Source organism: Trichosurus vulpecula, chromosome 2, assembly GCF_011100635.1.
Source record: "Trichosurus vulpecula isolate mTriVul1 chromosome 2, mTriVul1.pri, whole genome shotgun sequence".
Classification (NCBI taxonomy): Eukaryota; Metazoa; Chordata; class Mammalia; order Diprotodontia; family Phalangeridae; genus Trichosurus; species Trichosurus vulpecula.
The window spans coordinates 228,569,781-228,585,593 of record NC_050574.1 but is presented as its reverse complement, the minus strand read 5'-3'; the positions used below and the strand labels follow the sequence as shown (position 1 = coordinate 228,585,593).

General features: G+C 35.9%; 1 protein-coding gene across 1 annotated transcript in view; it reads left to right on the top strand.

Annotated features, from left to right (window-relative positions):
• The window catches only part of OLA1 (Obg like ATPase 1), a 256,189-nt gene that overhangs the window by 65,454 nt on the left and 174,922 nt on the right, over positions 1-15,813 (top strand). The window lies entirely within an intron of this gene.

Genomic DNA, 15,813 nt, shown 5'->3' with positions numbered 1-15,813 from the left:
TGTATTTCAGTCCCCAAGGTGTTCTTTGGCTAAATTACTTTGGGAAGCACTGTTATATATAAAATAACACTGAAGAAATAATGTTTATGTTTATATAATATTTTATAAGATTGATGTATTACTCTTCCACATAGATATCAATTAAAGCTTTAGAGTGTCACAAGGAGTAGTAGTTCAAGGAAATAGTCAAAGTTGTATATAATGTGTGAATTAGAATAAGTATTACACATCAATAAATAAGTTATTAATGAATAAACTGCCCTCTTTGATTGAAAACCAGTTCAGAGAATTCTAGTCATCTAGAAAATCAAATTATTCAAAATTATAAATTATGTTCTTTGATTGTAATTTCCTGAATCTAGTGTCGTGTTAAACTAATTTGAAATATCCAATTAATAAGAATAAATAAAGCTTTATTACAGCTTTTGAAAGATTTGATTTCTAATAGGATTGGAATTGTCTTGGTCTAACCCTGACCCATCAAGCTGAGTTTCCTGCTGTGAAGTATAGTTCTGTGTTTTGAAAATGGCAGCCCCCACTGAGAGGCAAGAGCCTTAGTGTCTGATTACAGATGCAGCTTTAGAAATAGTAACAGACCCACTTTATAAGCACTTCTGACAATTACTCTTTGAATATATGTGCATTAAAACAGTAATTGATAATAATATAACTGACACTTATAGTCCTTTAGAGTTTGAAAAATGCTTTATACGACATCTCATTTGAGCTGTGCATCAGCCCTATGAGGCAGGTATTACAGGTATCATTATCTATGTTTTTCATATTAGGAAACTGAGGCTCAAGTAGCTTGAGTAATGCACATATTTTTTCAAAGCTAGTATTTGTCAGAGTCAAAATTTGAATTCAGATCTTCCAGATTTCAAGTTTAGTAATCTATCCTATACTCTCTCCAATATAATCAGTAGTAGGTACCAACTGTACCTCAAATGTACACTTTCCTGTATCTGTGATGCTGTTAATGACATCCCTTGGGACTCTTTGTTTGCTTATTACTGTTCTTTCTTGACCAATTCTACCCTTCCCCTTAAATCCTTTCTTTCCTCTCATTGTATCCTTGCCAAACTTGTATGTATGTACAGCCCACCTTTACTGGTGCAGGTGAAGGTAAGGTTATGATATACTGGTACTATCCATTTACCCTTTCATGTTTGTATATTTATCTTATGGAGTTATGTTAATGTCTTTTTATAATCAATGACGGTAGCTGTACTGCATTTGAACTACCTCTGGTGTCTCTGTGGTATTGAGACAGTTGAAAATCTTGAAAGCATCAAGGCATCATTTTTGAAGTTTAACTCAAGCAGGGGAAAGATCCCAAATGAATAGAAAAAATTATTGATGATATTATTATCTAAATACGAATGAGAAGACATTAAGTATTAGCCAATATGCCTACTTTCTCATCTTTGAAAAAATGTTCTGTGTTCCATTCCATTTTTATGACGTTGACAGCTTATTTGAAAGTCAGTTTGAAGATGTTGACCTAAACATATTCTGCTTTCTTTAAGTTAAAGATCCTCAGTTCCTTCCAGTCATCTTCATAGGACATCAGCTTGAATCTCCTTAATATCCTGGTTGCCATCGTTGTTGATTTTGTTAGGTGCTAGATTTTTGCTCACAATTTTAGGAAAGAAACAAAATCTAAAACCTCATTAGAGTAATGGCCACATTAGTTGCATTTTACCCTGGAGACTAAATGAACAGCATCTAAGAGTAACTCATTGGTAAGGGAAAGGACGTTGAAAAAGACAAGTCAGTATGTAAAATAAATTTTATATAAAATCTATTGTTATTGTAAATTGTGAGATTTATTTGTCTTCAAGGGTACTGATTTGTGCCTATAAAAAAAGCATTTAGCAAATAAAAAGATACTACTGATAGAAAGTTCTTTTTAGTAATAGATGTATATTGGCATAGAAATTGTTTAAAAATTGGGAATATATTGAGGAAAAGTTCAAACATCTGTATGGATGCCATAATTTGATTATTAATTATTGAAAACTAACCGTTTCTCATATGCTTTATGACAGTATCATGGGGGCTAGTGTTTTGGACAGACTTCTAACGTGTGTAACTTTTTCTTAGAGAAATACATGAAGAAGTTCAAAATATATAAAAATGTTTATATTAACATTTTTGAAAAAATGTAATCTTACCACATGAAACCCCTGCCTGCCAAATTAAAGAGACTTTTTTAGAGGTAGAGGAAAATAAATCAACTTTAATAATCAAAACCATGGATTTTAACAGATTGAGTTTCTCTAGGAAAAAAAAAGTCATTAGGTTGAAATATAGAACCTCTTAATACAGTAGTGCTTTTTTCCCCCCTTTTTTGTGACAGAGGGAAGTGCAGTGAATATTTGGATGTGTTCTATGACTGTCACAGGGAATTCCCAGTATGAAAACTCCCTCTATCAATCAACAACTTGTGTGTCATTTATAGGGTGAGTGTGTGTGGACCAGTGAGAATTAATTCATTGTGCTTATTATTATCATAGATCTACTATACTTCAGAAGGAGGAGTTGAATCCAGGTCTTCTTGATTTCAAGGAGGGCTTTCTATTCACTACATTGCACTATGAGATGGTGTGTTGTTCAGAGGAAGTAGCTCTAAGAACAGTTTTGTATTAAGTAGGATAACTAAGCTAAAACCTTTTGGCCTCTGCAGTCTATCATTTGTCTGGTTTCTCCCTACTCACTATTTCAGGCCTTTGTTACCCCATGAATGGATAATTGCCATGGCCTTCTAATTGGACTCCAAGCTTCCAGTCTTTTCCATCCTCAATTATTTCCTTGTATAATTGCAAAATAGTCTTCCTAAAATACAGGTCTGGCCATGTCACTTCCTTGCTCATTAACCTTCAGTGGCTCCCTGTCCCATTTGGTATAAAATGAAAACTACTCATTTGGGCATTTAAAGCTCTCTATTATCTGGCTCCAGCATATTTTTCCACTATTTCATAGTACTCCCCTTCATGATTCCAGCCAAACTGGCCTACTTGCTGCTCTTTATACCTATGGAATCACCTATATTTTCTGTCCTTATGAATCAAATTAGCTGGAAAAGATTTTTCTTTTTTTTGTTCTTTAGGCCATGGAATACTTAAAAAAATTTTTATTTGGCTTCATGTAAATGCTAATATATATATATATATATATACATATATATATATATATGTGTGTGTGTGTGTGTGTGTGTATACATGTGTGTATATATATATAAATTTATTTTATGTTACTTATTATTAGTTTTCAACATTTGCTTCCATAAGATTTTTTGTTCCAAATTTTCACCCTATCTTTCCCCTACCGCCACTCCAAGACTGTGTGTAATTTGATATAGGCTCTACATGTATTCATATTAAACTTCTTTTCACATTAGTAAAGAATTAGAACCAATGGGAGGAATCACAAGAAAGAAGAAACAAACAAAAAAGAGAGAGAGTAAATAATATCCTTCAATCTACATTCAGACTCCATAGTTCTTTTTTTGGTTGTGGACAGCATTTTCCATCGAGTCTTTTAGAGTTGCCTTGGATCCTTGCATTGCTAAATAGAGATTAAGTTTATCAAAGTTGATCATCCCACAATGTGACTGTTACTGTATATAGTGTTCTCCTGGTTCTGGTCACTTCATTCAGCATCAGTTCACATAAGTCTTTCCAGGTTTTTCTGAGGTTCACCTGCTCATCATTTCTTATAGCGAGATAATATTCCATTACATTCATATACTACAACTTGTTCAGCCATTCCCCAACTGATGGGCATACCCTCAGTTTCCAGTTCTTTGCCACCACAAAAAGAGCTGCTATAAATATTTTGTATATGTAGGTCCTTTTTCCATTGTTATGGTCTCTTTGGAATACAGTCCTAGAAGTTGTATTGCTGGGTCAAAGGGTATGCACATTTTTATAGCCCTTTGGGTATAGTTCCAAATTGCTCTTCAGAATGATTGGATCAGTTCACAACTCTAGCAACAATGCATTAGTGTTCCAATTTTCCCACATCATCTCCAGAATTTATCGTTTTCCTGTTTTGTCATGTTAGCCAATCTCATAGGTGTGAGGTGGTACATCAGAGTTGTTTTGATTTGCATTTCTCTAATCAGTAGTGCTTTAGAGTACTTTTTCATATCACTATAGGTAGCTTTAATTTTTTCTTTAAAAACTGCCTGGTCATATCCTTTGACCATTTATTTGTCAGTTGGGGAGTGACTTATATTCTTGTAAGTTTGACACAATTCTATATATATTTTAGAAATGAGATCAGAGAACCTGGTTGTAAAAATTCTTTCCCAGTTTTCTTCTTCCTTCTTAATTTTGGTTGCATTGGCTTTGTTTGTGGAAAAACTGTTTAATGTAATCAAAATTATCTGTTTTGCATTTCACAAATGTTCTCTATCTCTTGATTGGACATAAATTCTTCTGTTCTCCATAAACCTAACAGGTAAACTATTCCTTGCTCTCCCCGTTTGTTTATAGTATTAGTCTTTATATCTAAATCGTATACTCATTTTGACTTTATTTTGATATATGTGTAAAATGTGGGTCTATGCCTAGTTTCTGGGATACTATTTTCCAGTTTTCCCAGCAGTTTTTGTCAAATAGTGAGTTCTTATCCCAGAAGCTGGAGTCTTTGGGTTTATCAACCAGTAGATTACTAACTATAGTCATTGACTACTGTGTCTTGTGTACCTTACCTATTCCACTGATCCACCACTCTTATTTCTTATCTAGTACCAAGTAGTTTTGATGATTGCTGCTTTATAATACAATTTAAGATCTGGTATGGCTAGGCCACTTTCTCTTGCATGTCTTTTCATTAATTCTCTTGAAATTTTGAACCTTTTGTTCTCCCATATCAATTTTATTATTTTTTCTAGCTCTGTAAAATAATTTTTTTGGTAGTTTGATTGGTATGGCAATGAATAACTAAAGTAGTTTGGGTAGAACTGTTTAAATACTAATATATTAATATATTAAGGGGCCCATTAATAATGAGACTCTAATAATTTATTATTTCATTTTAGCCAGACTGAATTGCGTACAATGTATTAAGATAGAAGTTTGCTTCTTTGAAGTTTACTTCAAACCAATAGGGTAAACAAAATGATTTGGCCTCTTTACAGGAACATCTTTTTCAAATGTTCATTTTTTTATGTTTTGAGAAATTTTCATCTTATGATGAAGCAATTCCTGCTAATTACGTATAACTCTTACCCTGCTAATTAAAATAGGGCTACTTTGGACTTTTTTTTTTTTTAGCATTTAGTTCTTTATACTGCATCTTGTTTTCTTTATTTTTTATTTATTTAATATTTTTAGTTGTCAGCATTGATTTTCACAAGAGTTTGAATTACAAATTTTCTCCCCATTTCTACCCTCCCCTCCCCACTCCAAGATGGCATGTATTCTGATTGCCCTTTTCCCCAGTCTACCCTCCCTTCTGTCACCCACTCCCCCCCATCCCCTTTTCCCTTACTTTCTTGTAGGGCTTTTAAAACTTTGAGTTCCAAATTCTCTCCCCTCTTCCCTCCCCACCCACCCACCCTCCCTAAGAAGGCAATCAATTCAACATAGGCCACATGTGCATCATTATGTAAAACCCTTTCACAATACTCATGTTGTAAAAGACTAACTATATTTTGCTCCTTCCTATCCTATCCTCCTTTGTTCAATTTTCTCCCTTGACCCTGTCCCTTTTTGAAAGTGTTTGCTTTTGATTACCTCCTCCCCCATCTGTCCTCTCTTCTATCATCCCCCCTTTTTTATCTCCTTCCTCCTTCTTTCCTGTGGGGTAAGATACCCAATTGAATGTGTATGTTATTCTCTCCTCAGGTCAAATATGATGAGAGCAAGATTCACTCATTCCCCCTCACCTACCCCCTCTTCCCTTCCTATAGAACTGCTTTTACTTGCCACTTTTATGTGAGATAATTTACCCCATTCTATCTCTTCCTTTCTCCCTCTCTCAATATATTCCTGTCATCCCTTATTTTGATTTTTTTTTAGATATCATCCCTTCATATTGAACTCACCCTGTGCCCTCTGTCTATATGTGTGTGTGTGTGTGTGTGTGTGTGTGTGTGTGTGTGTGTGCATGTGTATGTATGTGTATATATGTATATTCCCTTCAGCTACCTTAATACTGAGGTCTCATGAATTATACACATCATCTTTCCATGTAGGAATGTAAACAAAACCGTTCAACTTTAGTAAGTCCCTTATGATTTCTCTTTCTCATTTACTTTTTCATGCTTCTCTTGATTCTTGTGTTTGAAAGTCAAATTTTCTGTTCAGCTCTGGTCTTTTCACTGAGAAAGCTTGAAAGTCCTCTATTTTATTGAAAGCCCATATTTTGCCTTGGAGCATGATACTCAGTTTTGCTGGGTAGGTGATTCTTGGCTTTAATCCTAGCTCCACTGACCTCTGGAATATCGTATTCCAAGCCCTTTGATCCCTTAATGTAGAAGCTGCTAGATCTTGTGTTATTTTGATTGTGTTTCCACAATACTCAAATTCTTTCTTTCTGGCTGTTTAAAGTATTTTCTCCTTGATCTGGGAGCTCCAGAATTTGGAGTTTTCTTTTTGAGATCTTTTCCAGGAGGTTATCAGTAGATTTTTTGAATTTCTATTTTACCCTCTGGCTCTAGAATCTCAGAGCAGTTCTCCTTGATAATTTCTTGAAAGATGACATCTAGGCTCTTCTTCTAATCATGGCTTTCAGGTAGTCCAATAATTTTTAAATTATCTCTCCTGGATCTGTTTTCCAGGTCAGTGGTTTTTCTAATGAGATATTTGACATTATCTTCCACTTTTTCATTCCTTTGGTTCTGTTTTAGAATATCTTGATTTCTCATAAAGTCACTAGCTTCCACTTGCTCCAATCTAATTTTTAAGGTAGTATTTTCTTCAGTGGTCTCTTGGACCTCCTTTTCCATTTGGCTAATTCTACCTTTCAAGGCATTCTTCTCCTCATTGTCCTTTTGGAGCTCTTTTGCCATTTGAGTTAGTCTGTTTTTTAAGGTGTTGTTTTCTTCAGTATTTTTTTCCGTATTTTTTTGGGTCTCCTTTTTCATGGTTTTCTCTCATCCTTCTCATTTCTCTTCCCAATTTTTCCTCTACTTCTGTAATTTGCTTTTCCAAATCCTTTTTGAGCTCTTCCATGGCCTGGGGCCAGTTCATGTTTTTCTTGGAGGCTTTTGACGTAGGCTCTTTGACTTTGTTGACTTCTTCTGGCTGTATGTTTTGGTGTTCTTTGTCACCAAGGAAAGATTCCAAAGTCTGAGTCTGAATCTGATTCCATTTTCACTGCCTGGCCATATTCCCAGCGAACTACTTGAGCCTTGAGTTTTTCGTTGGGGTATGACTGCTTGTTGAGTAAAGAGTACTTTGTCCCAAGCTTGAGGGGCTGTGCTGTTGTTTTCAGAGCTTTTTCTGCACAGCAAGCTCTTCCACAGCAGCGCTACTCCTCCCCCAAGAACCACCAACTTGGACCTGACTCAGATCTTCAGCAGCCTCTGCACTCCTGCTGTGATCTACCACTTAATTCCTCTCACCAGGTGGGCCTGGGGCAGGAAGCAATTGCAGCTGTAGTTCTGTAGCTGTACCTCCTCGGCTGCCCCCCCGGGTGGTGGCCAAATTCAGAACTCCTGTCACTCTGTCCCCACAGTTTTTTCCCACTAACCTTCTCTGTTGTCTTTGGTATTTGTGGGTTGAGAGGTCTGGTAACTGCCACAGCTCACTGATTCAGGTCGCTAGGGCCTGTATCACCTGGCTCCTGGTCTGGTTGGTCCGGGCACAGCCCAAGCTGGGCTCTGTTCTGCTCCGCCCCCAGCTCCATGCGTGATAGACCTTACCCAGCGACCATCCAGGCTGTCCTCGGTTGTAGCCCTGCTTCCCTTTGCTATTTCGTGGGTTCTGCAGTTCTAGAATTTGTTCAGAGCCATTTTTATAGGTGTTTGGAGGGTCCTGGGAGAGAGCTTTAGGCCAGTCCCTGCTTTTCAGCCGCCATCTTGGCTCTGCCCTATACTGCATCTTCTTGAAAGAAACGTTTCATTTCCTTCAACTTTATTCAAAATTTCTACTAATTCAGACTGTTGTTTTTCCAATGGATTTTTCAATAAAATTTTGCTTTATTGTAACCCATCTTTGCAAATTAGGTTAATACATTCCACTTTTCTTTTCCATTTTAACGTAAAGTGTTAATATTCTATAGCACGTTGCCAGTTTAGATAGACGTTGCTCAGATTTATAGTTTCCTTTGCTGTTCTCTTCCACTGTTCAAAGCAAGGAAAATAGAACACACTTCTTGTTAATATTATTTTAACACTTTGAAGAAAAATAGATATATCTGTGTACTGGAATTTCATTCTTAAAATCAAGGTTATATTTCAAAAGCTTGTGTTTATTTCACAAAGGAACAGTTTTAATTTTTATTTTGACATTGAGTCGTGGGAGACATAGATTAGATTAATATTATATTGTTTGATTGTGAAGTAATTAGTTTTGAATTAGCCACCCAGTCATATATACTTAACTTGCTATGTAGCAGGTATGTTAAATTGGGTAACCCTATACTTTGTGCCCCATTCATGTGGTGCTGGTCTCAGATTTGAAAAGTTTGTTATGAACTTTCAAAACACAGGGAAGCGACTTTATGCATCTTAAAGTAAATAGTTTCACAAAAATATTTATTGAATTTTTAAAAATTAGGTTCCTGCTGTTATTTTCCTAACACAGATTTAAGTGGTATAAGCATTAGCTGTGCAAACTTGAACTTTGAAATTTCCTGAGTGGTTTCTCATTTTATATTGTTACATTTACTAATTTGCCAAAGAAATTCTTACTATTTTCTTTATATTTTCTGGACTACTCTTAAATATAATTGGGAAATGATTCAGTAAGTGTGTGTAGCCTGTTTTACTAAATGTCATGTAGCATGTATTACCACAAAGTGCATAATTAAACATGGTATACTGAAAAAGGTACTGTTTTAGTTTATTATGTTGGTATCAATAGACAATAATAAAGAATAAAATGTTCATTTATTTTAGCATATTTCTGTCTCCAGAAATAGTGATGAGTTGTATTCAGAAAAGTTGGTTTAAATATACCCAAATACTTAAATGTCTTTTTCGTGCCACAGAATATAATTGTACATATTTCTTAGGTGCATAAGTTTTCAGAGCTGTGGGATATATGGATTAGCATTTTTTAAAATTCATTATTCATTTTGTACCTATTGTATTGCTCTTTTAAGCCTAACACTAAACTGACATGGCCAAAATTCACTCTTAACAATATTCTTTCTTATTAAAAATTCTTCTATCTGTTTCTTTAAACCTAAAGTGGGAGAATGTTGCTCCACTCTCTGGGAAATTATATTTTCTGGAATATTTGAAGATAGATTGTTGGTTGTCTCTCCATTGTCAGATTATCTTCCACTAGAAAATGGGAATTCTGTCTAACTAGCTATTTTTTTGATACCCTTTGTTCTTCTTGTTCACAAATTAATCAGTTGACATTTATTAAATGCCTGCTATGTACCAGGCACTCTGAGGTGCTGGGATATTAAAGAAAATAATGAAATAGTCTCAGCTTTCAAGGAGTTTATATTCTATCAGTATATCTGTTGGCCTGCCTGTATACTCTGTTGACCATCTTAGCCTCCTTGCCACTAAAGGGCAGGTCCCTGATGATTTATCTACTCTAGATACCTGTTCTGATAGCTCTGCTCTTATGGGCCAGGTTCTTGAATACCTCTACTCTCCGGAAATCTTGTAGGTCATCTTGTATACTAAGGTGTATATTCTTGCTCATCTTGGAGCACCCTTCTGGCATACTTTTCCTTAGGGGGCAGATAAACAGCCACATGTTCCTTCCCTGACACTGTGGCTTGATCTTTCTGATCAGTTATTTAGATGCCCTTTGGTTAGCTCACTTAAGCTGCCTAGTTTCCCTGTCCAGTGATTTCCTTTCACCACCCCCACCTTCATCATAGCATTTGCAGTGTTTTTTCGAAGTCTTGTTGATATATATCTCTGGGATACAATGATACTAATATGATAACATTAACAAAAATGTAATGGAGAGTTGTTAGAGATGGGGAGGGAGAACTTGACAGAGTAGAAAGTTTGAAGTAGAACCTTCACAAAATCCCTGAAGCCTTCAAAGAACAGAGAAAAGGTAGCTAGTGCGAAAGACATAGTTAGATTCCTGGCTATTCACTCATTTTTCTCTTGTGGGCTAGGGCCATACATAGCCTGCTTCAGTTGGGTACCTGTGTGCCATGAAGTCTGTTCTGAAGATTCTGCTTGCACTCCTCTTGTCTGGCAGGAATGCTAGGGGAAAGGGGAGAGAGTGCTATTTCAGTTTCCCTTTAGGCATTTATCTTCTGACTACTCCTGTTAAGCTAAGCTTGAATAGATTCACTTATCACTACTAAGATACCTTTATGTTCTACAGGTTCCCAATTGGCTCAGCATCAGGTAAGAACATCTTGAAACCCATTCAGAATATGTTGACCTTCATGAGCTAGTATGGAGTTTGTAGTTGATAGGGTAGTGTTATGATTGAATTGATGTATTAAAATCAGCCTGTCAGTGTTATATAGTACATTTTGGAATGGAGAGATAGGAAGATCAAGTCAGTAGTGACTGTAGTAATCCAGGAATGAAGTTACAAGAGCGTAGTGTCAGTGAGATTGGAGAGGGAAGAGATGGCAACCCATAGTAACATAGGGTATGGATAAGATAAAAGTATTGAAGGTGAAGGAAAACTCACGGTGACTCTAAGGTTTATAGATACTGGGAGAGTAGAACAGAATAGTTGAAAAGTTCTTTGAATTTGAACTGTGCAATGAACTATTGCTGTACATAGTAATTAAATTTGCAAATTGAATTTAGTGAAAGTGTTTCCCAAATTATGTCTAATTGAATAGGAATAAACTGTTTATTAAGCAGTCATTCCTACTTTAAAAATATAGTGACTATAACTATAAGGTGACTTATTTAGAAATAAATGATCTTAAATCATTTTCTCTCTTTTTCTATTAAGACAATTTTTTATTAGCTTAAAATGGAGCATGGAATAATTACAATCCTTTTAAGATTTTTAAAGATTTAAGTAAGGACATTTGATTTATTCTACATAAAACCTTAGCTTTAGTGTTTATATAGTCATGAATTTTCTAGTGATACTTCCAACAGGAAAGTAAGGAATTTGTGCTTTATTTGAAGGACACTACCTTTGGCAGTATAGCAATATCGAGTGCAGTGCTATTTATAGACAGAATTTGTTAAATTTCCTCAGCAGGGACTTTAGAGAGTTGACCTTGTAGGATAGAAAAAGGAGTGCTGCTTATTATGCTACAAGGGCAATCTTGTTCACAGTTCAAAAAACGTATACAAAGTTCTGATTTACTAAACTGAATCACAGTATACCAGGCCAGCTATGCTTCAACTTGAAAACAAAAATCCAACGAAAATTTAATTCAGTTTCAGTTAGAGTGGTTGTTGGATTTTTGAGATGCCACCATTATTTTTAACTTCTCTGCATGAGTTACGATGATGATGATGATGATGATGATGATGACTAACATTTATAAGGTGCTTATTATGTGCCAGGCACTCTGCTAAGCACTTTACAATTGTTAACTCATTTGATCCTCTCAACTACCCTGGGAAGCAGGTGTTAATATTATTCCCATTTTATAGATCAGGAAGCCGAGGCATACAGAGTGACTTGCCTAGTCACATGGCTAGTAAGTATCTGAGGCTGGAGATTTGAACTCAGTTATTTCTGACTCCAGGCCTGGCGCTCTATCCATTGTACCACCTAGAGAAGGGGGAAGAGGAAGAGAATAAGCATTTATATAGCACCTTCTATGTGTATAGCACTGTGCTAAGTGCTCTTTGAACATTATGTCGTTCGATTCTCAGGACAACAATTTTACAGTTGAGGAAACTGAAGCAAACAGGTTCAGGACTGCCCTAGGGTCATACAGTTATTAGCTGTCTATTGCTGAATTTGCTGCCTGTGGATGAACTTATTTTTATCTGTTCTTTAGCTGTTAAAGTATAAAAGCTGTCATCTAAGTTCGGAAAATTCTTTTGTCTTATTTACAAATTAGATTGGATAGTTTTGAGCAAGTTATCAAAACACATGTATAAATGCATTGTACCTCTAGTTGTTAAATACTCACATAACTATAACTCAAGTATTTTAACATGAGCTATTGCACTTTATAAGTATATGAAATAGATTACATAGATTATTTTATTTTATCAACCTTAAGTAGATAATACATGTTAAGTATTTCCATTTTTATATATTTTATATATACTAATATATACATAAATATATTAATATATGTATATGTATATAAATACACACACACACACACACACACACACACACACACAGAGTAAGCAAGGTATAGAGATGTTTGCTGACTTGACCAAAGTGACAAAACTAAGTTGCAGAGCTGGCACTCGAACTCAGCTTGCCTAACTTCCAAGTGTATTGCTTTTTCTATTCTACTACATTGTTGACTTATATTTGGCAAGTGAAAGGGAGCAATAGGGGAAGGTTGTTTAAATTTTTTGGGGGGTATTCAGAACTTGACAAATGTGAACATTTCCATGTACAAAAAGCACATAGGAGGATTGTATAGGAAACAACATCTCCGTTGTATACAGCTTTTAATAAAAAAAAGATGTACTAAATTCATCTTTCTTACAAAGCTGTTCCTCTTGTCTTTTTCTCTGAACCCCTTTCTGTTCTTTTGTACATTTAAAAAATAACACTTTTTTTGAGAGATATTCCTCCCTCTCCCACAAAACAAATCTATGCATTATTTGTGTCCAAAAACGAACGTATCACTTTGTAAAAGTGAGAAGCGTTCTTCATTGGTCCTCTGGAATTGTTGGCTATTGCAGTGATCAGAATTCTTGTCTTTCAGAGTTGTTTTTCTTCATAATGTTGTTGCCATTGTATAAATTGTTCTTCTCACTTCACTCTATCAAATTGGTTTCTTTGAATTTGCCCCTCTTTGCTGTTTCTTAAGTTAGGATTAAAAAAATTTTTGCGGGGGGAGTAATGAGGGCATGGGTACAAGAGAGCAGATATTTCCAGATATCATCCAGTGCATTTAATGGTTTACTCATTGAAAACTCCTTGGTCAACTCAATAGTTTTATAGAGTTTCCAGATATTATCGTTGAATATTTGTTGACCATCTATTACATACAATACACTGGGACTAACCCAAGGCGGGTGAGAGGATGTTGTGCTTCCAACTGACATAGCCTGGTTAGGGATATACATCATATGTGTCAAAAGATTGGTCTGATACAAAGTAAGGGAAATTGCACAGAGAAAGGGAATGTGTTGGATTTTGAGTCAGAGGTCCTGATTTCAAATTCTGGCTCTACCATTTATTTAATATATATGTGACCTTTGACACATTCTTAACCTCTTTTGGCCTCTGTTTTCTTATCTGTAAAATGAGAATGAAATAGATTGTCTCTGTGGTCCCTAACTTTTCTCTTGACCTCCAGCCTCACATCTTACAACTGTCTTTTGAACATCTCAAACTGTATGTCCTATAGATGTCTTAAACTCAAAATGTCCAAATGTAAACTCGTTTTTTCCCTCAAATCCTGCTCCCTGCCCTAACTTCTGTTTTTATTGAGGCCATTGTCCTCCTCCTTTTTACCCATTCACCCAGGTCCCCAACCTAGAGTCATTCTCCTTGGTCTCTCTCATCCCTCCACATCCAGGTCTTGTTAATTCTACCTTGACAACATCCTTTGTGTACTCCCCTTTCTCTCCTCTGACACTGCCAGTATCCTGGTGCAGGCTGTCTTCGCCTCATGCCTGACTATTGCAATAGCCAGCCCATTGTTGTCTCTGCCTCAAGTCTCTTCCCACTCAAGTCCCTAGTCCGCTTGATTTTCAGTATCAACTTCCTAAAATGCGTATTACTGTCTACTACTAAATTCTAGTGGTTCCCTATCATGTCCAAGATCAAATAGGAAATTCCCTATTTGGCATTTAAAGTCCTTTGCAAACTGGCTCTTTTCTACTTTTCCAGTCTTCTTACGCCTTCTACCTGTCTGTATGCTCTCTGATGTTCTTAATGTACTCTATTACACTGACCTCCTTGCACAATACATTCCATTTTCTGACTTCTTACATAGTTCACTTGCTGTCCTCCATGCCTAGGATCCTTTACTCTTCATCTCTATCTCCTGATTTCCTTCTAGTCTCTGCTAACATTCTACCTTCTGCTAGAAGCCTTTCTTGGTGTCTGAATCCCAGTGCCTTCCCTCTGAGGTTGTCTCCAATTTATCCTTGTTTGTATGTTGTTGTTTGCATATCGTCCCCCCTATTATACTGTAAGTACATTGAAAAGAGGGACTGTTTTTTTGCCTTTTTTTTAATTAAGATTTTTTATTTTTAGTTTACAACACTCAGTTCCACATGATTTTGAGTTCCAGATTTTCTTCCGCCCTTCCCTCCTCAAGACGGCATGGAATCCAATATATCTTCTACATATAACTTTGCATTAAACTTATTTACACAATACTCAAGTTGTAAAGAAGAATTATGACCAATGGAATGAATCATGAGAAAGAAGAAACAAAACCAAAAAATAAAACAAGAAGAAAAACAAAAGAGAAAAAAAAAACAAAAAAAAGCAGTAGTCATCAAAACTACCTGGTACTGGCTAAGAAACAGTCGTAGATCAGTGGAATAGGTTAGGTGCATAAGATGCAGTAGTCAACGACTATAGCAGTGTACTCTTTGATAAACCCAAAGAATCCAGCTTCTGTGCTAAGAATTCACTTTTTTTTTTGCCTTTCTTTGTATTCTCAGCACTTAGAACAGTTCCTGGCACATATTAAGTGCTTAATAAATGCTTACTGACTGATTTACTTTTCAGGGGTAACTCTATAATCCTACTACCTAATGTGTGCCTCATTTGTCATACAGCAGGTATGTGTGTGTGTGTGTATATAGATAGATAGGAATGTAGGAATTCAGAGATGGGAGAAGACTTTGGTGGAGTAGTCAGCAAAGCGTTTCATGGAAGAGATATTATTGATACAAATTTTGAGGGCATGATAGGATTATAATTAAAACAACATTTTAGGAAATGTAGTTGGACAGGTTAGATTCAGATGGGTAAGGAATGTGGGCAGCAAGATTCCTTGTAGAATGTCATGATAAAGTGGTGATGATATGAGGAATAGAGAGGTTTTGGTCTACTGTAATGTGGGAATAGTTATAGAAAGGGAAATATGTCTAATATGTTATGAAGAATAATTATGGGGATTTAATGACTGGCCAGATGTGGGGGCCTGAAGCTTAGCACAGGTCAGGACCAGAGAGAAGAAAAATTGGGAGTCATTCATATAGCAGTGATAGTTTTGGTATACTATGTAAATGGAGATAATAAATTAACAAATATTAGGTGCTTACTATATATGAAATTTAGATGTGACATGGTGTAGTCCTTGCTCTCAAGGCACTTATAGTCTGATAGTGGGATTAGGTACTATCAGAACACTTTTATACATTTACTAAGTGCATAGGAAAATTGTAAAACAAAAGACTGCATGACATCTGAGGGGAAAGGTATTTTTCAGTCACCTTATAAGAGTAGATATAGAAGGCTTCTTGGATCAGGTGACATTCAAATTAGGGCTTATAGGATGGATAGAGTTTCAGTGGGCGATAGAAGGTGGTGGGTAATACATAGATAGGGAACAGCAGGAGCAAAGGAA